Genomic DNA, 26,792 nt, shown 5'->3' with positions numbered 1-26,792 from the left:
TCTGAGCTTTCCCTGAGGAGATAGACCAAAGCTTACATCAGAATTAGCAAAAGAGCCTAATTCAGCCAGAAATGTAACTTTTGACCCAGAACACAGTTTCGAATAACATACACATGTTACTGGTGTTCTGTCGGGGAAGGTAAAAAAAGCCACAGCATTCGCTGATATGAGCTTTCACTGAGGAGTTAGACCAAAACTTATATCAGAATTAGCAAAAGAGCCTAATTCAGCCAGAAACGTAACTTTTGACCCAGAGCTCAGTTTCGAAAAACATACAAAGTTTTGTAGTATCCTGAGTCGGGAAACCTAGAAAACCACTCCATTCGCTGATCTGAGCTTTCCCTGAGGAGTTAGACGAAAGCTTATATTAGAATTGGCAAAATAGCACAATTCAACAAGAAACGTAACTTTTGACCCAGAGCTCAGTTTCCAATAACATACAATTGTTAGTGGAGTCCTGAGTCGGGGAAGCTAAAAAACCACTCCATTCGCTGATCTGAGCTTTCACTGAGGAGTTAGACCAAAGCTTACATCAGAATTAGCAAAAGAGCCTAATTCAGCCAGAAACGTAACTTTTGACCCAGAGCTCAGTTTCGAACAACATACATATGTTAGTGGTGTCCTGAGTCGGGGAAGCTAAAAAAACCACTCCATTCGCTGATCTGAGCTTTCCCTAAGGAGTTAGACCAAAGCTTATATCAGATTTGGCAAAAGAGTGCAATTCAGCCAGAAACGTAACTTTTGACACAGAGCTCAGTTTCGAACAACATACATATGTTAGTGGAGTCCTGAGTCGGGGAAGCTAAAAAACCACTCCATTCGCTGATCTGAGCTTTCCCTGAGGAGTTAGACCAAAGCTTATATTAGAATTAACAAAATAGCACAATTCAGCCAGAAACGTAACTTTTGACCCAGAGCTCAGTTTCGAACAACATACATATGTTAGTGGTGTCCTGAGTCGGGGAAGCTAAAAAACCACTCCATTCGCTGATCTGAGCTTTCCCTAAGGAGTTAGACCAAAGCTTATATCAGATTTGGCAAAAGAGTGAAATTCAGCCAGAAACGTAACTTTTGACCCAGAGCTCAGTTTTGAATTACATACACATCTTAGTGGTGTCCTGAGTCGGGGAAGCTAAAAAACCACTCCATTCGCTGATCTGAGCTTTCCCTGAGGAGATAGACCAAAGCTTACATCAGAATTAGCAAAAGAGCCTAATTCAGCCAGAAATGTAACTTTTGACCCAGAACACAGTTTCGAATAACATACACATGTTACTGGTGTTCTGTCGGGGAAGGTAAAAAAAGCCACAGCATTCGCTGATATGAGCTTTCACTGAGGAGTTAGACCAAAGCTTATATCAGAATTAGCAAAAGAGCCTAATTCAGCCAGAAACGTAACTTTTGACCCAGAGCTCAGTTTCGAACAACATACAAAGTTTTGTAGTATCCTGAGTCGGGAAACCTAGAAAACCACTCCATTCGCTGATCTGAGCTTTCCCTGAGGAGTTAGACGAAAGCTTATATTAGAATTGGCAAAATAGCACAATTCAACAATTAACGTAACTTTTGACCCAGAGCTCAGTTTCCAATAACATACAATTGTTAGTGGAGTCCTGAGTCGGGGAAGCTAAAAAACCACTCCATTCGCTGATCTGAGCTTTCACTGAGGAGTTAGACCAAAGCTTACATCAGAATTAGCAAAAGAGCCTAATTCAGCCAGAAACGTAACTTTTGACCCAGAGCTCAGTTTCGAACAACATACATATGTTAGTGGTGTCCTGAGTCGGGGAAGCTAAAAAAACCACTCCATTCGCTGATCTGAGCTTTCCCTAAGGAGTTAGACCAAAGCTTATATCAGATTTGGCAAAAGAGTGCAATTCAGCCAGAAACGTAACTTTTGACCCACAACGCAGTTTCGAATAACATAAACACGTTAATGGTGTCCTGAGTCGGGGAAGCTAAAAAACCACTCCATTCGCTGATCTGAGCTTTCCCTGAGATAGACCAAAGCTTACATCAGAATTAGCAAAAGAGCCTAATTCAGCCAGAAACGTAACTTTTGACACAGATCTAAGTTTCGAATAACATACAAATGTTAGTCGTGTCCTTTCGAGGAAGGTAAAAAAAAAAACACCATTCGCTGATATGAGCTTTCCCTGAGGAGTTAGACCAAAGCTTATATCAGAATTGGCAAAAGAGCCCAATTGAGCCACAAACGTAACTTTTGACCCAGAGCTCAGTTTTGAATTACATACACATGTTAGTGGTGTCCTGAGTTGGGGAAGCTAAAAAACCACTCCATTCGCTGATCTGAGCTTTCCCTAAGGAGTTAGACCAAAGCTTATATCAGATTTGGCAAAAGAGTGCAATTCAGCCAGAAACGTAACTTTTGACACAGAGCTCAGTTTCGAACAACATACATATGTTAGTGGAGTCCTGATTTCGGGGAAGCTAAAAAACTACTCCATTCGCTGATCTGAGCTTTCCCTGAGGAGTTAGACCAAAGCTTATATTAGAATTGGCAAAATAGCACAATTCAGCCAGAAACGTAACTTTTGACCCAGTGCTCAGTTTCGAACAACATACATATGTTACTGGTGTTCTGTCGGGGAAGGTAAAAAAAGCCAAACCATTCGCTGATATGAGCTTTCACTGAGGAGTTAGACCAAAGCTTATATCAGATTTGGCAAAAGAGTGCAATTCAGCCAGAAACGTAACTTTTGACCCACAACGCAGTTTCGAATAACATAAACACGTTAATGGTGTCCTGAGTCGGGGAAGCTAAAAAACCACTCCATTCGCTGATCTGAGCTTTCCCTGAGGAGATAGACCAAAGCTTACATCAGAATTAGCAAAAGAGCCTAATTCAGCCAGAAAGGTAACTTTTGACCCAGAACACAGTTTCGAATAACATACACATGTTACTGGTGTTCTGTCGGGGAAGGTAAAAAAAGCCACAGGATTCGCTGATATGAGCTTTCACTGAGGAGTTAGACCAAAGCTTATATCAGAATTAGCAAAAGAGCCTAATTCAGCCAGAAACGTAACTTTTGACCCAGAACTCAGTTTCGAACAACATACAAAGTTTTGTAGTATCCTGAGTCGGGAAACCTAGAAAACCACTCCATTCGCTGATCTGAGCTTTCCCTAAGGAGTTAGACCAAAGCTTATATCAGATTTGGCAGAAGAGTGCAATTCAGCCAGAAACGTAACTTTTGACCCAGAGCTCAGTTTCCAATAACATACATATGTTAGTGGAGTCCTGAGTCGGGGAAGCTAAAAAACCACTCCATTCGCTGATCTGAGCTTTCACTGAGGAGTTAGACCAAAGCTTACATCAGAATTAGCAAAAGAGCCTAATTCAGCCAGAAACGTAACTTTTGACCCAGAGCTCAGTTTCGAACAACATACATATGTTAGTGGTGTCCTGAGTCGGGGAAGCTAAAAAAACCACTCCATTCGCTGATCTGAGCTTTCCCTAAGGAGTTAGACCAAAGCTTATATCAGATTTGGCAAAAGAGTGCAATTCAGCCAGAAACGTAACTTTTGACCCACAACGCAGTTTCGAATAACATAAACACGTTAATGGTGTCCTGAGTCGGGGAAGCTAAAAAACCACTCCATTCGCTGATCTGAGCTTTCCCTGAGATAGACCAAAGCTTACATCAGAATTAGCAAAAGAGCCTAATTCAGCCAGAAACGTAACTTTTGACACAGATCTAAGTTTCGAATAACATACAAATGTTAGTCGTGTCCTTTCGAGGAAGGTAAAAAAAAAAACACCATTCGCTGATATGAGCTTTCCCTGAGGAGTTAGACCAAAGCTTATATCAGAATTGGCAAAAGAGCCCAATTGAGCCACAAACGTAACTTTTGACCCAGAGCTCAGTTTTGAATTACATACACATGTTAGTGGTGTCCTGAGTTGGGGAAGCTAAAAAACCACTCCATTCGCTGATCTGAGCTTTCCCTAAGGAGTTAGACCAAAGCTTATATCAGATTTGGCAAAAGAGTGCAATTCAGCCAGAAACGTAACTTTTGACACAGAGCTCAGTTTCGAACAACATACATATGTTAGTGGAGTCCTGATTTCGGGGAAGCTAAAAAACTACTCCATTCGCTGATCTGAGCTTTCCCTGAGGAGTTAGACCAAAGCTTATATTAGAATTGGCAAAATAGCACAATTCAGCCAGAAACGTAACTTTTGACCCAGTGCTCAGTTTCGAACAACATACATATGTTACTGGTGTTCTGTCGGGGAAGGTAAAAAAAGCCAAACCATTCGCTGATATGAGCTTTCACTGAGGAGTTAGACCAAAGCTTATATCAGATTTGGCAAAAGAGTACAATTCAGCCAGAAACGTAACTTTTGACCCACAACGCAGTTTCGAATAACATAAACACGTTAATGGTGTCCTGAGTCGGGGAAGCTAAAAAACCACTCCATTCGCTGATCTGAGCTTTCCCTGAGGAGATAGACCAAAGCTTACATCAGAATTAGCAAAAGAGCCTAATTCAGCCAGAAAGGTAACTTTTGACCCAGAACACAGTTTCGAATAACATACACATGTTACTGGTGTTCTGTCGGGGAAGGTAAAAAAAGCCACAGGATTCGCTGATATGAGCTTTCACTGAGGAGTTAGACCAAAGCTTATATCAGAATTAGCAAAAGAGCCTAATTCAGCCAGAAACGTAACTTTTGACCCAGAACTCAGTTTCGAACAACATACAAAGTTTTGTAGTATCCTGAGTCGGGAAACCTAGAAAACCACTCCATTCGCTGATCTGAGCTTTCCCTAAGGAGTTAGACCAAAGCTTATATCAGATTTGGCAGAAGAGTGCAATTCAGCCAGAAACGTAACTTTTGACCCAGAGCTCAGTTTCCAATAACATACAATTGTTAGTGGAGTCCTGAGTCGGGGAAGCTAAAAAACCACTCCATTCGCTGATCTGAGCTTTCACTGAGGAGTTAGACCAAAGCTTACATCAGAATTAGCAAAAGAGCCTAATTCAGCCAGAAACGTAACTTTTGACCCAGAGCTCAGTTTCGAACAACATACATATGTTAGTGGTGTCCTGAGTCGGGGAAGCTAAAAAAACCACTCCATTCGCTGATCTGAGCTTTCCCTAAGGAGTTAGACCAAAGCTTATATCAGATTTGGCAAAAGAGTGCAATTCAGCCAGAAACGTAACTTTTGACCCACAACGCAGTTTCGAATAACATAAACACGTTAATGGTGTCCTGAGTCGGGGAAGCTAAAAAACCACTCCATTCGCTGATCTGAGCTTTCCCTGAGATAGACCAAAGCTTACATCAGAATTAGCAAAAGAGCCTAATTCAGCCAGAAACGTAACTTTTGACACAGATCTAAGTTTCGAATAACATACAAATGTTAGTCGTGTCCTTTCGAGGAAGGTAAAAAAAAAACCACCATTCGCTGATATGAGCTTTCCCTGAGGAGTTAGACCAAAGCTTATATCAGAATTGGCAAAAGAGCCCAATTGAGCCACAAACGTAACTTTTGACCCAGAGCTCAGTTTTGAATTACATACACATGTTAGTGGTGTCCTGAGTTGGGGAAGCTAAAAAACCACTCCATTCGCTGATCTGAGCTTTCCCTAAGGAGTTAGACCAAAGCTTATATCAGATTTGGCAAAAAGTGCAATTCAGCCAGAAACGTAACTTTTGACACAGAGCTCAGTTTCGAACAACATACATATGTTAGTGGAGTCCTGATTTCGGGGAAGCTAAAAAACTACTCCATTCGCTGATCTGAGCTTTCCCTGAGGAGTTAGACCAAAGCTTATATTAGAATTGGCAAAATAGCACAATTCAGCCAGAAACGTAACTTTTGACCCAGTGCTCAGTTTCGAACAACATACATATGTTACTGGTGTTCTGTCGGGGAAGGTAAAAAAAGCCAAACCATTCGCTGATATGAGCTTTCACTGAGGAGTTAGACCAAAGCTTATATCAGATTTGGCAAAAGAGTGCAATTCAGCCAGAAACGTAACTTTTGACCCACAACGCAGTTTCGAATAACATAAACACGTTAATGGTGTCCTGAGTCGGGGAAGCTAAAAAACCACTCCATTCGCTGATCTGAGCTTTCCCTGAGGAGATAGACCAAAGCTTACATCAGAATTAGCAAAAGAGCCTAATTCAGCCAGAAATGTAACTTTTGACCCAGAACACAGTTTCGAATAACATACACATGTTACTGGTGTTCTGTCGGGGAAGGTAAAAAAAGCCACAGGATTCGCTGATATGAGCTTTCACTGAGGAGTTAGACCAAAGCTTATATCAGAATTAGCAAAAGAGCCTAATTCAGCCAGAAACGTAACTTTTGACCCAGAACTCAGTTTCGAACAACATACAAAGTTTTGTAGTATCCTGAGTCGGGAAACCTAGAAAACCACTCCATTCGCTGATCTGAGCTTTCCCTAAGGAGTTAGACCAAAGCTTATATCAGATTTGGCAGAAGAGTGCAATTCAGCCAGAAACGTAACTTTTGACCCAGTGCTCAGTTTCGAACAACATACATATGTTACTGGTGTTCTGTCGGGGAAGGTAAAAAAAGCCAAACCATTCGCTGATATGAGCTTTCACTGAGGAGTTAGACCAAAGCTTATATCAGATTTGGCAAAAGAGTGCAATTCAGCCAGAAACGTAACTTTTGACCCACAACGCAGTTTCGAATAACATAAACACGTTAATGGTGTCCTGAGTCGGGGAAGCTAAAAAACCACTCCATTCGCTGATCTGAGCTTTCCCTGAGGAGATAGACCAAAGCTTACATCAGAATTAGCAAAAGAGCCTAATTCAGCCAGAAAGGTAACTTTTGACCCAGAACACAGTTTCGAATAACATACACATGTTACTGGTGTTCTGTCGGGGAAGGTAAAAAAAGCCACAGGATTCGCTGATATGAGCTTTCACTGAGGAGTTAGACCAAAGCTTATATCAGAATTAGCAAAAGAGCCTAATTCAGCCAGAAACGTAACTTTTGACCCAGAACTCAGTTTCGAACAACATACAAAGTTTTGTAGTATCCTGAGTCGGGAAACCTAGAAAACCACTCCATTCGCTGATCTGAGCTTTCCCTAAGGAGTTAGACCAAAGCTTATATCAGATTTGGCAGAAGAGTGCAATTCAGCCAGAAACGTAACTTTTGACCCACAACGCAGTTTCGAATAACATAAACACGTTAATGGTGTCCTGAGTCGGGGAAGCTAAAAAACCACTCCATTCGCTGATCTGAGCTTTCCCTGAGGAGATAGACCAAAGCTTACATCAGAATTAGCAGAAGAGCCTAATTCAGCAAGAAATGTAACTTTTGACCCAGAACACAGTTTCAAATAACATACACATGTTACTGGTGTTCTGTCGGGGAAGGTAAAAAAAGCCAAACCATTCGCTGATATGAGCTTTCACTGAGGAGTTAGACCAAAGCTTATATTAGATTTGGCAAAAGAGTGCAATTCAGCCAGAAACGTAACTTTTGACCCACAACGCAGTTTCGAATAACATAAACACGTTAATGGTGTCCTGAGTCGGGGAAGCTAAAAAACCACTCCATTCGCTGATCTGAGCTTTCCCTGAGGAGATAGACCAAAGCTTACATCAGAATTAGCAAAAGAGCCTAATTCAGCCAGAAATGTAACTTTTGACCCAGAACACAGTTTCGAATAACATACACATGTTACTGGTGTTCTGTCGGGGAAGGTAAAAAAAGCCAAACCATTCGCTGATATGAGCTTTCACTGAGGAGTTAGACCAAAGCTTATATTAGATTTGGCAAAAGAGTGCAATTCAGCCAGAAACGTAACTTTTGACCCACAACGCAGTTTCGAATAACATAAACACGTTAATGGTGTCCTGAGTCGGGGAAGCTAAAAAACCACTCCATTCGCTGATCTGAGCTTTCCCTGAGGAGATAGACCAAAGCTTACATCAGAATTAGCAAAAGAGCCTAATTCAGCCAGAAATGTAACTTTTGACCCAGAACACAGTTTCGAATAACATACACATGTTACTGGTGTTCTGTCGGGGAAGGTAAAAAAAGCCACAGCATTCGCTGATATGAGCTTTCACTGAGGAGTTAGACCAAAACTTATATCAGAATTAGCAAAAGAGCCTAATTCAGCCAGAAACGTAACTTTTGACCCAGAGCTCAGTTTCGAAAAACATACAAAGTTTTGTAGTATCCTGAGTCGGGAAACCTAGAAAACCACTCCATTCGCTGATCTGAGCTTTCCCTGAGGAGTTAGACGAAAGCTTATATTAGAATTGGCAAAATAGCACAATTCAACAAGAAACGTAACTTTTGACCCAGAGCTCAGTTTCCAATAACATACAATTGTTAGTGGAGTCCTGAGTCGGGGAAGCTAAAAAACCACTCCATTCGCTGATCTGAGCTTTCACTGAGGAGTTAGACCAAAGCTTACATCAGAATTAGCAAAAGAGCCTAATTCAGCCAGAAACGTAACTTTTGACCCAGAGCTCAGTTTCGAACAACATACATATGTTAGTGGTGTCCTGAGTCGGGGAAGCTAAAAAAACCACTCCATTCGCTGATCTGAGCTTTCCCTAAGGAGTTAGACCAAAGCTTATATCAGATTTGGCAAAAGAGTGCAATTCAGCCAGAAACGTAACTTTTGACACAGAGCTCAGTTTCGAACAACATACATATGTTAGTGGAGTCCTGAGTCGGGGAAGCTAAAAAACCACTCCATTCGCTGATCTGAGCTTTCCCTGAGGAGTTAGACCAAAGCTTATATTAGAATTAACAAAATAGCACAATTCAGCCAGAAACGTAACTTTTGACCCAGAGCTCAGTTTCGAACAACATACATATGTTAGTGGTGTCCTGAGTCGGGGAAGCTAAAAAACCACTCCATTCGCTGATCTGAGCTTTCCCTAAGGAGTTAGACCAAAGCTTATATCAGATTTGGCAAAAGAGTGAAATTCAGCCAGAAACGTAACTTTTGACCCAGAGCTCAGTTTTGAATTACATACACATCTTAGTGGTGTCCTGAGTCGGGGAAGCTAAAAAACCACTCCATTCGCTGATCTGAGCTTTCCCTGAGGAGATAGACCAAAGCTTACATCAGAATTAGCAAAAGAGCCTAATTCAGCCAGAAATGTAACTTTTGACCCAGAACACAGTTTCGAATAACATACACATGTTACTGGTGTTCTGTCGGGGAAGGTAAAAAAAGCCACAGCATTCGCTGATATGAGCTTTCACTGAGGAGTTAGACCAAAGCTTATATCAGAATTAGCAAAAGAGCCTAATTCAGCCAGAAACGTAACTTTTGACCCAGAGCTCAGTTTCGAACAACATACAAAGTTTTGTAGTATCCTGAGTCGGGAAACCTAGAAAACCACTCCATTCGCTGATCTGAGCTTTCCCTGAGGAGTTAGACGAAAGCTTATATTAGAATTGGCAAAATAGCACAATTCAACAATTAACGTAACTTTTGACCCAGAGCTCAGTTTCCAATAACATACAATTGTTAGTGGAGTCCTGAGTCGGGGAAGCTAAAAAACCACTCCATTCGCTGATCTGAGCTTTCACTGAGGAGTTAGACCAAAGCTTACATCAGAATTAGCAAAAGAGCCTAATTCAGCCAGAAACGTAACTTTTGACCCAGAGCTCAGTTTCGAACAACATACATATGTTAGTGGTGTCCTGAGTCGGGGAAGCTAAAAAAACCACTCCATTCGCTGATCTGAGCTTTCCCTAAGGAGTTAGACCAAAGCTTATATCAGATTTGGCAAAAGAGTGCAATTCAGCCAGAAACGTAACTTTTGACCCACAACGCAGTTTCGAATAACATAAACACGTTAATGGTGTCCTGAGTCGGGGAAGCTAAAAAACCACTCCATTCGCTGATCTGAGCTTTCCCTGAGATAGACCAAAGCTTACATCAGAATTAGCAAAAGAGCCTAATTCAGCCAGAAACGTAACTTTTGACACAGATCTAAGTTTCGAATAACATACAAATGTTAGTCGTGTCCTTTCGAGGAAGGTAAAAAAAAAAACACCATTCGCTGATATGAGCTTTCCCTGAGGAGTTAGACCAAAGCTTATATCAGAATTGGCAAAAGAGCCCAATTGAGCCACAAACGTAACTTTTGACCCAGAGCTCAGTTTTGAATTACATACACATGTTAGTGGTGTCCTGAGTTGGGGAAGCTAAAAAACCACTCCATTCGCTGATCTGAGCTTTCCCTAAGGAGTTAGACCAAAGCTTATATCAGATTTGGCAAAAGAGTGCAATTCAGCCAGAAACGTAACTTTTGACACAGAGCTCAGTTTCGAACAACATACATATGTTAGTGGAGTCCTGATTTCGGGGAAGCTAAAAAACTACTCCATTCGCTGATCTGAGCTTTCCCTGAGGAGTTAGACCAAAGCTTATATTAGAATTGGCAAAATAGCACAATTCAGCCAGAAACGTAACTTTTGACCCAGTGCTCAGTTTCGAACAACATACATATGTTACTGGTGTTCTGTCGGGGAAGGTAAAAAAAGCCAAACCATTCGCTGATATGAGCTTTCACTGAGGAGTTAGACCAAAGCTTATATCAGATTTGGCAAAAGAGTGCAATTCAGCCAGAAACGTAACTTTTGACCCACAACGCAGTTTCGAATAACATAAACACGTTAATGGTGTCCTGAGTCGGGGAAGCTAAAAAACCACTCCATTCGCTGATCTGAGCTTTCCCTGAGGAGATAGACCAAAGCTTACATCAGAATTAGCAAAAGAGCCTAATTCAGCCAGAAAGGTAACTTTTGACCCAGAACACAGTTTCGAATAACATACACATGTTACTGGTGTTCTGTCGGGGAAGGTAAAAAAAGCCACAGGATTCGCTGATATGAGCTTTCACTGAGGAGTTAGACCAAAGCTTATATCAGAATTAGCAAAAGAGCCTAATTCAGCCAGAAACGTAACTTTTGACCCAGAACTCAGTTTCGAACAACATACAAAGTTTTGTAGTATCCTGAGTCGGGAAACCTAGAAAACCACTCCATTCGCTGATCTGAGCTTTCCCTAAGGAGTTAGACCAAAGCTTATATCAGATTTGGCAGAAGAGTGCAATTCAGCCAGAAACGTAACTTTTGACCCAGAGCTCAGTTTCCAATAACATACATATGTTAGTGGAGTCCTGAGTCGGGGAAGCTAAAAAACCACTCCATTCGCTGATCTGAGCTTTCACTGAGGAGTTAGACCAAAGCTTACATCAGAATTAGCAAAAGAGCCTAATTCAGCCAGAAACGTAACTTTTGACCCAGAGCTCAGTTTCGAACAACATACATATGTTAGTGGTGTCCTGAGTCGGGGAAGCTAAAAAAACCACTCCATTCGCTGATCTGAGCTTTCCCTAAGGAGTTAGACCAAAGCTTATATCAGATTTGGCAAAAGAGTGCAATTCAGCCAGAAACGTAACTTTTGACCCACAACGCAGTTTCGAATAACATAAACACGTTAATGGTGTCCTGAGTCGGGGAAGCTAAAAAACCACTCCATTCGCTGATCTGAGCTTTCCCTGAGATAGACCAAAGCTTACATCAGAATTAGCAAAAGAGCCTAATTCAGCCAGAAACGTAACTTTTGACACAGATCTAAGTTTCGAATAACATACAAATGTTAGTCGTGTCCTTTCGAGGAAGGTAAAAAAAAAAACACCATTCGCTGATATGAGCTTTCCCTGAGGAGTTAGACCAAAGCTTATATCAGAATTGGCAAAAGAGCCCAATTGAGCCACAAACGTAACTTTTGACCCAGAGCTCAGTTTTGAATTACATACACATGTTAGTGGTGTCCTGAGTTGGGGAAGCTAAAAAACCACTCCATTCGCTGATCTGAGCTTTCCCTAAGGAGTTAGACCAAAGCTTATATCAGATTTGGCAAAAGAGTGCAATTCAGCCAGAAACGTAACTTTTGACACAGAGCTCAGTTTCGAACAACATACATATGTTAGTGGAGTCCTGATTTCGGGGAAGCTAAAAAACTACTCCATTCGCTGATCTGAGCTTTCCCTGAGGAGTTAGACCAAAGCTTATATTAGAATTGGCAAAATAGCACAATTCAGCCAGAAACGTAACTTTTGACCCAGTGCTCAGTTTCGAACAACATACATATGTTACTGGTGTTCTGTCGGGGAAGGTAAAAAAAGCCAAACCATTCGCTGATATGAGCTTTCACTGAGGAGTTAGACCAAAGCTTATATCAGATTTGGCAAAAGAGTACAATTCAGCCAGAAACGTAACTTTTGACCCACAACGCAGTTTCGAATAACATAAACACGTTAATGGTGTCCTGAGTCGGGGAAGCTAAAAAACCACTCCATTCGCTGATCTGAGCTTTCCCTGAGGAGATAGACCAAAGCTTACATCAGAATTAGCAAAAGAGCCTAATTCAGCCAGAAAGGTAACTTTTGACCCAGAACACAGTTTCGAATAACATACACATGTTACTGGTGTTCTGTCGGGGAAGGTAAAAAAAGCCACAGGATTCGCTGATATGAGCTTTCACTGAGGAGTTAGACCAAAGCTTATATCAGAATTAGCAAAAGAGCCTAATTCAGCCAGAAACGTAACTTTTGACCCAGAACTCAGTTTCGAACAACATACAAAGTTTTGTAGTATCCTGAGTCGGGAAACCTAGAAAACCACTCCATTCGCTGATCTGAGCTTTCCCTAAGGAGTTAGACCAAAGCTTATATCAGATTTGGCAGAAGAGTGCAATTCAGCCAGAAACGTAACTTTTGACCCAGAGCTCAGTTTCCAATAACATACAATTGTTAGTGGAGTCCTGAGTCGGGGAAGCTAAAAAACCACTCCATTCGCTGATCTGAGCTTTCACTGAGGAGTTAGACCAAAGCTTACATCAGAATTAGCAAAAGAGCCTAATTCAGCCAGAAACGTAACTTTTGACCCAGAGCTCAGTTTCGAACAACATACATATGTTAGTGGTGTCCTGAGTCGGGGAAGCTAAAAAAACCACTCCATTCGCTGATCTGAGCTTTCCCTAAGGAGTTAGACCAAAGCTTATATCAGATTTGGCAAAAGAGTGCAATTCAGCCAGAAACGTAACTTTTGACCCACAACGCAGTTTCGAATAACATAAACACGTTAATGGTGTCCTGAGTCGGGGAAGCTAAAAAACCACTCCATTCGCTGATCTGAGCTTTCCCTGAGATAGACCAAAGCTTACATCAGAATTAGCAAAAGAGCCTAATTCAGCCAGAAACGTAACTTTTGACACAGATCTAAGTTTCGAATAACATACAAATGTTAGTCGTGTCCTTTCGAGGAAGGTAAAAAAAAAAACACCATTCGCTGATATGAGCTTTCCCTGAGGAGTTAGACCAAAGCTTATATCAGAATTGGCAAAAGAGCCCAATTGAGCCACAAACGTAACTTTTGACCCAGAGCTCAGTTTTGAATTACATACACATGTTAGTGGTGTCCTGAGTTGGGGAAGCTAAAAAACCACTCCATTCGCTGATCTGAGCTTTCCCTAAGGAGTTAGACCAAAGCTTATATCAGATTTGGCAAAAGAGTGCAATTCAGCCAGAAACGTAACTTTTGACACAGAGCTCAGTTTCGAACAACATACATATGTTAGTGGAGTCCTGATTTCGGGGAAGCTAAAAAACTACTCCATTCGCTGATCTGAGCTTTCCCTGAGGAGTTAGACCAAAGCTTATATTAGAATTGGCAAAATAGCACAATTCAGCCAGAAACGTAACTTTTGATCCAGTGCTCAGTTTCGAACAACATACATATGTTACTGGTGTTCTGTCGGGGAAGGTAAAAAAAGCCAAACCATTCGCTGATATGAGCTTTCACTGAGGAGTTAGACCAAAGCTTATATCAGATTTGGCAAAAGAGTGCAATTCAGCCAGAAACGTAACTTTTGACCCACAACGCAGTTTCGAATAACATAAACACGTTAATGGTGTCCTGAGTCGGGGAAGCTAAAAAACCACTCCATTCGCTGATCTGAGCTTTCCCTGAGGAGATAGACCAAAGCTTACATCAGAATTAGCAAAAGAGCCTAATTCAGCCAGAAAGGTAACTTTTGACCCAGAACACAGTTTCGAATAAAATACACATGTTACTGGTGTTCTGTCGGGGAAGGTAAAAAAGCCACAGGATTCGCTGATATGAGCTTTCACTGAGGAGTTAGACCAAAGCTTATATCAGAATTAGCAAAAGAGCCTAATTCAGCCAGAAACGTAACTTTTGACCCAGAACTCAGTTTCGAACAACATAAAAAGTTTTGTAGTATCCTGAGTCGGGAAACCTAGAAAACCACTCCATTCGCTGATCTGAGCTTTCCCTAAGGAGTTAGACCAAAGCTTATATCAGATTTGGCAGAAGAGTGCAATTCAGCCAGAAACGTAACTTTTGACCCACAACGCAGTTTCGAATAACATAAACACGTTAATGGTGTCCTGAGTCGGGGAAGCTAAAAAACCACTCCATTCGCTGATCTGAGCTTTCCCTGAGGAGATAGACCAAAGCTTACATCAGAATTAGCAGAAGAGCCTAATTCAGCAAGAAATGTAACTTTTGACCCAGAACACAGTTTCAAATAACATACACATGTTACTGGTGTTCTGTCGGGGAAGGTAAAAAAAGCCAAACCATTCGCTGATATGAGCTTTCACTGAGGAGTTAGACCAAAGCTTATATTAGATTTGGCAAAAGAGTGCAATTCAGCCAGAAACGTAACTTTTGACCCACAACGCAGTTTCGAATAACATAAACACGTTAATGGTGTCCTGAGTCGGGGAAGCTAAAAAACCACTCCATTCGCTGATCTGAGCTTTCCCTGAGGAGTTAGACCAAAGCTTATATTAGAATTGGCAAAATAGCACAATTCAGCCAGAAACGTAACTTTTGACCCAGTGCTCAGTTTCGAACAACATACATATGTTAGTGGTGTCCTGAGTCGGGGAAGCTAAAAAACCACTCCATTCGCTGATCTGAGCTTTCCCTAAGGAGTTAGACCAAAGCTTATATCAGATTTGGCAAAAGAGTACAATTCAGCCAGAAACGTAACTTTTGACCCACAACGCAGTTTCGAATAACATAAAGAGGTTAATGGTGTCCTGAGTCGGGGAAGCTAAAAAACCACTCCATTCGCTGATCTGAGCTTTCCCTGAGGAGTTAGACCAAAGCTTATATTAGAATTAACAAAATAGCACAATTCAGCCAGAAACGTAACTTTTGACCCAGAGCTCAGTTTCGAACAACATACATATGTTAGTGGTGTCCTGAGTCGGGGAAGCTAAAAAACCACTCCATTCGCTGATCTGAGCTTTCCCTAAGGAGTTAGACCAAAGCTTATATTAGAGTTGGCAAAATAGCACAATTCAACAAGAAACGTAACTTTTGACCCAGAGCTCAGTTTCCAATAACATACAATTGTTAGTGGATTCCTGAGTCGGGGAAGCTAAAAAACCACTCCATTCGCTGATCTGAGCTTTCACTGAGGAGTTAGACCAAAGCTTACATCAGAATTAGCAAAAGAGCCTAATTCAGCCAGAAATGTAACTTTTGACCCAGAACACAGTTTCGAATAACATACACATGTTACTGGTGTTCTGTCGGGGAAGGTAAAAAAAGCCACAGCATTCGCTGATATGAGATTTCACTGAGGAGTTAGACCAAAGCTTATATCAGAATTAGCAAAAGAGCCTAATTCAGCCAGAAACGTAACTTTTGACCCAGAACTCAGTTTCGAACAACATACAAAGTTTTTTAGTATCCTGAGTCGGGAAACCTAGAAAACCACTCCATTCGCTGATCTGAGCTTTCCCTAAGGAGTTAGACCAAGCTTATATCAGATTTGGCAGAAGAGTGCAATTCAGCCAGAAACGTAACTTTTGACCCACAACGCAGTTTCGAATAACATAAACACGTTAATGGTGTCCTGAGTCGGGGAAGCTAAAAAACCACTCCATTCGCTGATCTGAGCTTTCCCTGAGGAGATAGACCAAAGCTTACATCAGAATTAGCAAAAGAGCCTAATTCAGCAAGAAATGTAACTTTTGACCCAGAACACAGTTTCAAATAACATACACATGTTACTGGTGTTCTGTCGGGGAAGGTAAAAAAAGCCAAACCATTCGCTGATATGAGCTTTCACTGAGGAGTTAGACCAAAGCTTATATCAGATTTGGCAAAAGAGTGCAATTCAGCCAGAAACGTAACTTTTGACCCACAACGCAGTTTCGAATAACATAAACACGTTAATGGTGTCCTGAGTCGGGGAAGCTAAAAAACCACTCCATTCGCTGATCTGAGCTTTCCCTGAGGAGATAGACGAAAGCTTATATTAGAATTCGCAAAAGAGCCTAATTCAGCCAGAAACGTAACTTTTGACTCAGAGCTCAGTTTCGAACAACATACAAAGTTTTGTAGTATCCTGAGTCGGGAAACCTAGAAAACCACTCCATTCGCTGATCTGAGCTTTCCCTGAGGAGTTAGACCAAAGCTTATATCAGAATTGGCAAAAGAGCCCAATTCAGCCACAAATGTAACTTTTGACCCAGAGCTCAGTTTTGAAAAACATAAACACATTAATGGTGTCCAGAGTCGAGGAAGCTAAATGACTACTCCATTCGCTGATCTGAGCTTTCCCGAAGGAGTTAGACCAAAGCTTATATCAGATTTGGCAAAAGAGTGCAATTCAGCCAGAAACGTAACTTTTGACACAGAGCTCAGTTTCGAACAACATACATATGTTAGTGGAGTCCTGAGTCGGGGAAGCTAAAAAACCACTCCATTCGCTGATCTGAGCTTTCCCTGAGGAGTTAGACCAAAGCTTATATTAGAATTAACAAAATAGCACAATTCAGCCAGAAACGTAACTTTTGACCCAGAGCTCAGTTTCGAACAGCATACATATGTTAGTGGTGTCCTGAGTCGGGGAAGCTAAAAAACCACTCCATTCGCTGATCTGAGCTTTCCCTAAGGAGTTAGACCAAAGCTTATATCAGATTTGGCAAAAGAGTGCAATTCAGCCAGAAATGTAACTTTTGACCCAGAGCTCAGTTTTGAATTACATACACATGTTAGTGGTGTCCTGAGTCGGGGAAGCTAAAAAACCACTCCATTCGCTGATCTGAGCTTTCCCTGAGGAGATAGACCAAAGCTTACATCAGAATTAGCAAAAGAGCCTAATTCAGCCAGAAATGTAACTTTTGACCCAGAACACAGTTTCGAATAACATACACATGTTACTGGTGTTCTGTCGGGGAAGGTAAAAAAAGCCACAGCATTCGCTGATATGAGCTTTCACTGAGGAGTTAGACCAAAGCTTATATCAGAATTAGCAAAAGAGCCTAATTCAGCCAGAAACGTAACTTTTGACCCAGAGCTCAGTTTCGAACAACATACAAAGTTTTGTAGTATCCTGAGTCGGGAAACCTAGAAAACCACTCCATTCGCTGATCTGAGCTTTCCCTGAGGAGTTAGACGAAAGCTTATATTAGAATTGGCAAAATAGCACAATTCAACAATTAACGTAACTTTTGACCCAGAGCTCAGTTTCCAATAACATACAATTGTTAGTGGAGTCCTGAGTCGGGGAAGCTAAAAAACCACTCCATTCGCTGATCTGAGCTTTCACTGAGGAGTTAGACCAAAGCTTACATCAGAATTAGCAAAAGAGCCTAATTCAGCCAGAAACGTAACTTTTGACCCAGAGCTCAGTTTCGAACAACATACATATGTTAGTGGTGTCCTGAGTCGGGGAAGCTAAAAAAACCACTCCATTCGCTGATCTGAGCTTTCCCTAAGGAGTTAGACCAAAGCTTATATCAGATTTGGCAAAAGAGTGCAATTCAGCCAGAAACGTAACTTTTGACCCACAACGCAGTTTCGAATAACATAAACACGTTAATGGTGTCCTGAGTCGGGGAAGCTAAAAAACCACTCCATTCGCTGATCTGAGCTTTCCCTGAGATAGACCAAAGCTTACATCAGAATTAGCAAAAGAGCCTAATTCAGCCAGAAACGTAACTTTTGACACAGATCTAAGTTTCGAATAACATACAAATGTTAGTCGTGTCCTTTCGAGGAAGGTAAAAAAAAAAACACCATTCCCTGATATGAGCTTTCCCTGAGGAGTTAGACCAAAGCTTATATCAGATTTGGCAAAAGAGTGCAATTCAGCCAGAAACGTAACTTTTGACACAGAGCTCAGTTTCGAACAACATACATATGTTAGTGGAGTCCTGATTTCGGGGAAGCTAAAAAACTACTCCATTCGCTGATCTGAGCTTTCCCTGAGGAGTTAGACCAAAGCTTATATTAGAATTGGCAAAATAGCACAATTCAGCCAGAAACGTAACTTTTGACCCAGTGCTCAGTTTCGAACAACATACATATGTTACTGGTGTTCTGTCGGGGAAGGTAAAAAAAGCCAAACCATTCGCTGATATGAGCTTTCACTGAGGAGTTAGACCAAAGCTTATATCAGATTTGGCAAAAGAGTGCAATTCAGCCAGAAACGTAACTTTTGACCCACAACGCAGTTTCGAATAACATAAACACGTTAATGGTGTCCTGAGTCGGGGAAGCTAAAAAACCACTCCATTCGCTGATCTGAGCTTTCCCTGAGGAGATAGACCAAAGCTTACATCAGAATTAGCAAAAGAGCCTAATTCAGCCAGAAAGGTAACTTTTGACCCAGAAAACAGTTTCGAATAACATACACATGTTACTGGTGTTCTGTCGGGGAAGGTAAAAAAAGCCACAGGATTCGCTGATATGAGCTTTCACTGAGGAGTTAGACCAAAGCTTATATCAGAATTAGCAAAAGAGCCTAATTCAGCCAGAAACGTAACTTTTGACCCAGAACTCAGTTTCGAACAACATACAAAGTTTTGTAGTATCCTGAGTCGGGAAACCTAGAAAACCACTCCATTCGCTGATCTGAGCTTTCCCTAAGGAGTTAGACCAAAGCTTATATCAGATTTGGCAGAAGAGTGCAATTCAGCCAGAAACGTAACTTTTGACCCACAACGCAGTTTCGAATAACATAAACACGTTAATGGTGTCCTGAGTCGGGGAAGCTAAAAAACCACTCCATTCGCTGATCTGAGCTTTCCCTGAGGAGATAGACCAAAGCTTACATCAGAATTAGCAGAAGAGCCTAATTCAGCAAGAAATGTAACTTTTGACCCAGAACACAGTTTCAAATAACATACACATGTTACTGGTGTTCTGTCGGGGAAGGTAAAAAAAGCCAAACCATTCGCTGATATGAGCTTTCACTGAGGAGTTAGACCAAAGCTTATATTAGATTTGGCAAAAGAGTGCAATTCAGCCAGAAACGTAACTTTTGACCCACAACGCAGTTTCGAATAACATAAACACGTTAATGGTGTCCTGAGTCGGGGAAGCTAAAAAACCACTCCATTCGCTGATCTGAGCTTTCCCTGAGGAGTTAGACCAAAGCTTATATTAGAATTGGCAAAATAGCACAATTCAGCCAGAAACGTAACTTTTGACCCAGTGCTCAGTTTCGAACAACATACATATGTTAGTGGTGTCCTGAGTCGGGGAAGCTAAAAAACCACTCCATTCGCTGATCTGAGCTTTCCCTAAGGAGTTAGACCAAAGCTTATATCAGATTTGGCAAAAGAGTACAATTCAGCCAGAAACGTAACTTTTGACCCACAACGCAGTTTCGAATAACATAAAGAGGTTAATGGTGTCCTGAGTCGGGGAAGCTAAAAAACCACTCCATTCGCTGATCTGAGCTTTCCCTGAGGAGTTAGACCAAAGCTTATATTAGAATTAACAAAATAGCACAATTCAGCCAGAAACGTAACTTTTGACCCAGAGCTCAGTTTCGAACAACATACATATGTTAGTGGTGTCCTGAGTCGGGGAAGCTAAAAAACCACTCCATTCGCTGATCTGAGCTTTCCCTAAGGAGTTAGACCAAAGCTTATATTAGAATTGGCAAAATAGCACAATTCAACAAGAAACGTAACTTTTGACCCAGAGCTCAGTTTCCAATAACATACAATTGTTAGTGGATTCCTGAGTCGGGGAAGCTAAAAAACCACTCCATTCGCTGATCTGAGCTTTCCCTGAGGAGATAGACGAAAGCTTATATTAGAATTGGCAAAAGAGCCTAATTCAGCCAGAAACGTAACTTTTGACTCAGAGCTCAGTTTCGAACAACATACAAAGTTTTGTAGTATCCTGAGTCGGGAAACCTAGAAAACCACTCCATTCGCTGATCTGAGCTTTCCCTGAGGAGTTAGACCAAAGCTTATATCAGAATTGGCAAAAGAGCCCAATTCAGCCACAAATGTAACTTTTGACCCAGAGCTCAGTTTTGAAAAACATAAACACATTAATGGTGTCCAGAGTCGAGGAAGCTAAATGACTACTCCATTCGCTGATCTGAGCTTTCCCTAAGGAGTTAGACCAAAGCTTATATCAGATTTGGCAAAAGAGTGCAATTCAGCCAGAAACGTAACTTTTGACACAGAGCTCAGTTTCGAACAACATACATATGTTAGTGGAGTCCTGAGTCGGGGAAGCTAAAAAACCACTCCATTCGCTGATCTGAGCTTTCCCTGAGGAGTTAGACCAAAGCTTATATTAGAATTAACAAAATAGCACAATTCAGCCAGAAACGTAACTTTTGACCCAGAGCTCAGTTTCGAACAGCATACATATGTTAGTGGTGTCCTGAGTCGGGGAAGCTAAAAAACCACTCCATTCGCTGATCTGAGCTTTCCCTAAGGAGTTAGACCAAAGCTTATATCAGATTTGGCAAAAGAGTGCAATTCAGCCAGAAATGTAACTTTTGACCCAGAGCTCAGTTTTGAATTACATACACATGTTAGTGGTGTCCTGAGTCGGGGAAGCTAAAAAACCACTCCATTCGCTGATCTGAGCTTTCCCTGAGGAGATAGACCAAAGCTTACATCAGAATTAGCAAAAGAGCCTAATTCAGCCAGAAATGTAACTTTTGACCAGAACACAGTTTCGAATAACATACACATGTTACTGGTGTTCTGTCGGGGAAGGTAAAAAAAGCCACAGCATTCGCTGATATGAGCTTTCACTGAGGAGTTAGACCAAAACTTATATCAGAATTAGCAAAAGAGCCTAATTCAGCCAGAAACGTAACTTTTGACCCAGAGCTCAGTTTCGAACAACATACAAAGTTTTGTAGTATCCTGAGTCGGGAAACCTAGAAAACCACTCCATTCGCTGATCTGAGCTTTCCCTGAGGAGTTAGACGAAAGCTTATATTAGAATTGGCAAAATAGCACAATTCAACAAGAAACGTAACTTTTGACCCAGAGCTCAGTTTCCAATAACATACAATTGTTAGTGGAGTCCTGAGTCGGGGAAGCTAAAAAACCACTCCATTCGCTGATCTGAGCTTTCACTGAGGAGTTAGACCAAAGCTTACATCAGAATTAGCAAAAGAGCCTAATTCAGCCAGAAACGTAACTTTTGACCCAGAGCTCAGTTTCGAACACATACATATGTTAGTGGTGTCCTGAGTCGGGGAAGCTAAAAAAACCACTCCATTCGCTGATCTGAGCTTTCCCTAAGGAGTTAGACCAAAGCTTATATCAGATTTGGCAAAAGAGTGCAATTCAGCCAGAAACGTAACTTTTGACACAGAGCTCAGTTTCGAACAACATACATATGTTAGTGGAGTCCTGAGTCGGGGAAGGTAAAAAACCACTCCATTCGCTGATCTGAGCTTTCCCTGAGGAGTTAGACCAAAACTTATATTAGAATTAACAAAATAGCACAATTCAGCCAGAAACGTAACTTTTGACCCAGAGCTCAGTTTCGAACAACATACATATGTTAGTGGTGTCCTGAGTCGGGGAAGCTAAAAAACCACTCCATTCGCTGATCTGAGCTTTCCCTAAGGAGTTAGACCAAAGCTTATATCAGATTTGGCAAAAGAGTGCAATTCAGCCAGAAACGTAACTTTTGACCCACAACGCAGTTTCGAATAACATAAACACGTTAATGGTGTCCTGAGTCGGGGAAGCTAAAAAACCACTCCATTCGCTGATCTGAGCTTTCCCTGAGATAGACCAAAGCTTACATCAGAATTAGCAAAAGAGCCTAATTCAGCCAGAAACGTAACTTTTGACACAGATCTAAGTTTCGAATAACATACAAATGTTAGTCGTGTCCTTTCGAGGAAGGTAAAAAAAAAAACACCATTCCCTGATATGAGCTTTCCCTGAGGAGTTAGACCAAAGCTTATATCAGATTTGGCAAAAGAGTGCAATTCAGCCAGAAACGTAACTTTTGACACAGAGCTCAGTTTCGAACAACATACATATGTTAGTGGAGTCCTGATTTCGGGGAAGCTAAAAAACTACTCCATTCGCTGATCTGAGCTTTCCCTGAGGAGTTAGACCAAAGCTTATATTAGAATTGGCAAAATAGCACAATTCAGCCAGAAACGTAACTTTTGACCCAGTGCTCAGTTTCGAACAACATACATATGTTACTGGTGTTCTGTCGGGGAAGGTAAAAAAAGCCAAACCATTCGCTGATATGAGCTTTCACTGAGGAGTTAGACCAAAGCTTATATCAGATTTGGCAAAAGAGTGCAATTCAGCCAGAAACGTAACTTTTGACCCACAACGCAGTTTCGAATAACATAAACACGTTAATGGTGTCCTGAGTCGGGGAAGCTAAAAAACCACTCCATTCGCTGATCTGAGCTTTCCCTGAGGAGATAGACCAAAGCTTACATCAGAATTAGCAAAAGAGCCTAATTCAGCCAGAAAGGTAACTTTTGACCCAGAAAACAGTTTCGAATAACATACACATGTTACTGGTGTTCTGTCGGGGAAGGTAAAAAAAGCCACAGGATTCGCTGATATGAGCTTTCACTGAGGAGTTAGACCAAAGCTTATATCAGAATTAGCAAAAGAGCCTAATTCAGCCAGAAACGTAACTTTTGACCCAGAACTCAGTTTCGAACAACATACAAAGTTTTGTAGTATCCTGAGTCGGGAAACCTAGAAAACCACTCCATTCGCTGATCTGAGCTTTCCCTAAGGAGTTAGACCAAAGCTTATATCAGATTTGGCAGAAGAGTGCAATTCAGCCAGAAACGTAACTTTTGACCCACAACGCAGTTTCGAATAACATAAACACGTTAATGGTGTCCTGAGTCGGGGAAGCTAAAAAACCACTCCATTCGCTGATCTGAGCTTTCCCTGAGGAGATAGACCAAAGCTTACATCAGAATTAGCAGAAGAGCCTAATTCAGCAAGAAATGTAACTTTTGACCCAGAACACAGTTTCAAATAACATACACATGTTACTGGTGTTCTGTCGGGGAAGGTAAAAAAAGCCAAACCATTCGCTGATATGAGCTTTCACTGAGGAGTTAGACCAAAGCTTATATTAGATTTGGCAAAAGAGTGCAATTCAGCCAGAAACGTAACTTTTGACCCACAACGCAGTTTCGAATAACATAAACACGTTAATGGTGTCCTGAGTCGGGGAAGCTAAAAAACCACTCCATTCGCTGATCTGAGCTTTCCCTGAGGAGTTAGACCAAAGCTTATATTAGAATTGGCAAAATAGCACAATTCAGCCAGAAACGTAACTTTTGACCCAGTGCTCAGTTTCGAACAACATACATATGTTAGTGGTGTCCTGAGTCGGGGAAGCTAAAAAACCACTCCATTCGCTGATCTGAGCTTTCCCTAAGGAGTTAGACCAAAGCTTATATCAGATTTGGCAAAAGAGTACAATTCAGCCAGAAACGTAACTTTTGACCCACAACGCAGTTTCGAATAACATAAAGAGGTTAATGGTGTCCTGAGTCGGGGAAGCTAAAAAACCACTCCATTCGCTGATCTGAGCTTTCCCTGAGGAGTTAGACCAAAGCTTATATTAGAATTAACAAAATAGCACAATTCAGCCAGAAACGTAACTTTTGACCCAGAGCTCAGTTTCGAACAACATACATATGTTAGTGGTGTCCTGAGTCGGGGAAGCTAAAAAACCACTCCATTCGCTGATCTGAGCTTTCCCTAAGGAGTTAGACCAAAGCTTATATTAGAATTGGCAAAATAGCACAATTCAACAAGAAACGTAACTTTTGACCCAGAGCTCAGTTTCCAATAACATACAATTGTTAGTGGATTCCTGAGTCGGGGAAGCTAAAAAACCACTCCATTCGCTGATCTGAGCTTTCCCTGAGGAGATAGACGAAAGCTTATATTAGAATTGGCAAAAGAGCCTAATTCAGCCAGAAACGTAACTTTTGACTCAGAGCTCAGTTTCGAACAACATACAAAGTTTTGTAGTATCCTGAGTCGGGAAACCTAGAAAACCACTCCATTCGCTGATCTGAGCTTTCCCTGAGGAGTTAGACCAAAGCTTATATCAGAATTGGCAAAAGAGCCCAATTCAGCCACAAATGTAACTTTTGACCCAGAGCTCAGTTTTGAAAAACATAAACACATTAATGGTGTCCAGAGTCGAGGAAGCTAAATGACTACTCCATTCGCTGATCTGAGCTTTCCCTAAGGAGTTAGACCAAAGCTTATATCAGATTTGGCAAAAGAGTGCAATTCAGCCAGAAACGTAACTTTTGACACAGAGCTCAGTTTCGAACAACATACATATGTTAGTGGAGTCCTGAGTCGGGGAAGCTAAAAAACCACTCCATTCGCTGATCTGAGCTTTCCCTGAGGAGTTAGACCAAAGCTTATATTAGAATTAACAAAATAGCACAATTCAGCCAGAAACGTAACTTTTGACCCAGAGCTCAGTTTCGAACAGCATACATATGTTAGTGGTGTCCTGAGTCGGGGAAGCTAAAAAACCACTCCATTCGCTGATCTGAGCTTTCCCTAAGGAGTTAGACCAAAGCTTATATCAGATTTGGCAAAAGAGTGCAATTCAGCCAGAAATGTAACTTTTGACCCAGAGCTCAGTTTTGAATTACATACACATGTTAGTGGTGTCCTGAGTCGGGGAAGCTAAAAAACCACTCCATTCGCTGATCTGAGCTTTCCCTGAGGAGATAGACCAAAGCTTACATCAGAATTAGCAAAAGAGCTTAATTCAGCCAGAAATGTAACTTTTGACCAGAACACAGTTTCGAATAACATACACATGTTACTGGTGTTCTGTCGGGGAAGGTAAAAAAAGCCACAGCATTCGCTGATATGAGCTTTCACTGAGGAGTTAGACCAAAACTTATATCAGAATTAGCAAAAGAGCCTAATTCAGCCAGAAACGTAACTTTTGACCCAGAGCTCAGTTTCGAACAACATACAAAGTTTTGTAGTATCCTGAGTCGGGAAACCTAGAAAACCACTCCATTCGCTGATCTGAGCTTTCCCTGAGGAGTTAGACGAAAGCTTATATTAGAATTGGCAAAATAGCACAATTCAACAAGAAACGTAACTTTTGACCCAGAGCTCAGTTTCCAATAACATACAATTGTTAGTGGAGTCCTGAGTCGGGGAAGCTAAAAAACCACTCCATTCGCTGATCTGAGCTTTCACTGAGGAGTTAGACCAAAGCTTACATCAGAATTAGCAAAAGAGCCTAATTCAGCCAGAAACGTAACTTTTGACCCAGAGCTCAGTTTCGAACACATACATATGTTAGTGGTGTCCTGAGTCGGGGAAGCTAAAAAAACCACTCCATTCGCTGATCTGAGCTTTCCCTAAGGAGTTAGACCAAAGCTTATATCAGATTTGGCAAAAGAGTGCAATTCAGCCAGAAACGTAACTTTTGACACAGAGCTCAGTTTCGAACAACATACATATGTTAGTGGAGTCCTGAGTCGGGGAAGGTAAAAAACCACTCCATTCGCTGATCTGAGCTTTCCCTGAGGAGTTAGACCAAAGCTTATATTAGAATTAACAAAATAGCACAATTCAGCCAGAAACGTAACTTTTGACCCAGAGCTCAGTTTCGAACAACATACATATGTTAGTGGTGTCCTGAGTCGGGGAAGCTAAAAAACCACTCCATTCGCTGATCTGAGCTTTCCCTAAGGAGTTAGACCAAAGCTTATATCAGATTTGGCAAAAGAGTGCAATTCAGCCAGAAACGTAACTTTTGACCCAGAGCTCAGTTTTGAATTACATACACATCTTAGTGGTGTCCTGAGTCGGGGAAGCTAAAAAACCACTCCATTCGCTGATCTGAGCTTTCCCTGAGGAGATAGACCAAAGCTTACATCAGAATTAGCAAAAGAGCCTAATTCAGCCAGAAATGTAACTTTTGACCCAGAACACAGTTTCGAATAACATACACATGTTACTGGTGTTCTGTCGGGGAAGGTAAAAAAAGCCACAGCATTCGCTGATATGAGCTTTCACTGAGGAGTTAGACCAAAGCTTATATCAGAATTAGCAAAAGAGCCTAATTCAGCCAGAAACGTAACTTTTGACCCAGAGCTCAGTTTCGAACAACATACAAAGTTTTGTAGTATCCTGAGTCGGGAAACCTAGAAAACCACTCCATTCGCTGATCTGAGCTTTCCCTGAGGAGTTAGACGAAAGCTTATATTAGAATTGGCAAAATAGCACAATTCAACAAGAAACGTAACTTTTGACCCAGAGCTCAGTTTCCAATAACATACAATTGTTAGTGGAGTCCTGAGTCGGGGAAGCTAAAAAACCACTCCATTCGCTGATCTGAGCTTTCACTGAGGAGTTAGACCAAAGCTTACATCAGAATTAGCAAAAGAGCCTAATTCAGCAAGAAACG

This window comes from Natrix helvetica (assembly GCF_964273705.1).
Source record: "Natrix helvetica genome assembly, chromosome: 8".
NCBI classification, from domain to species: Eukaryota; Metazoa; Chordata; class Lepidosauria; order Squamata; family Natricidae; genus Natrix; species Natrix helvetica.
The sequence above is the reverse complement of the archived record's forward strand: the minus strand, read 5'-3'. Positions refer to the sequence as shown.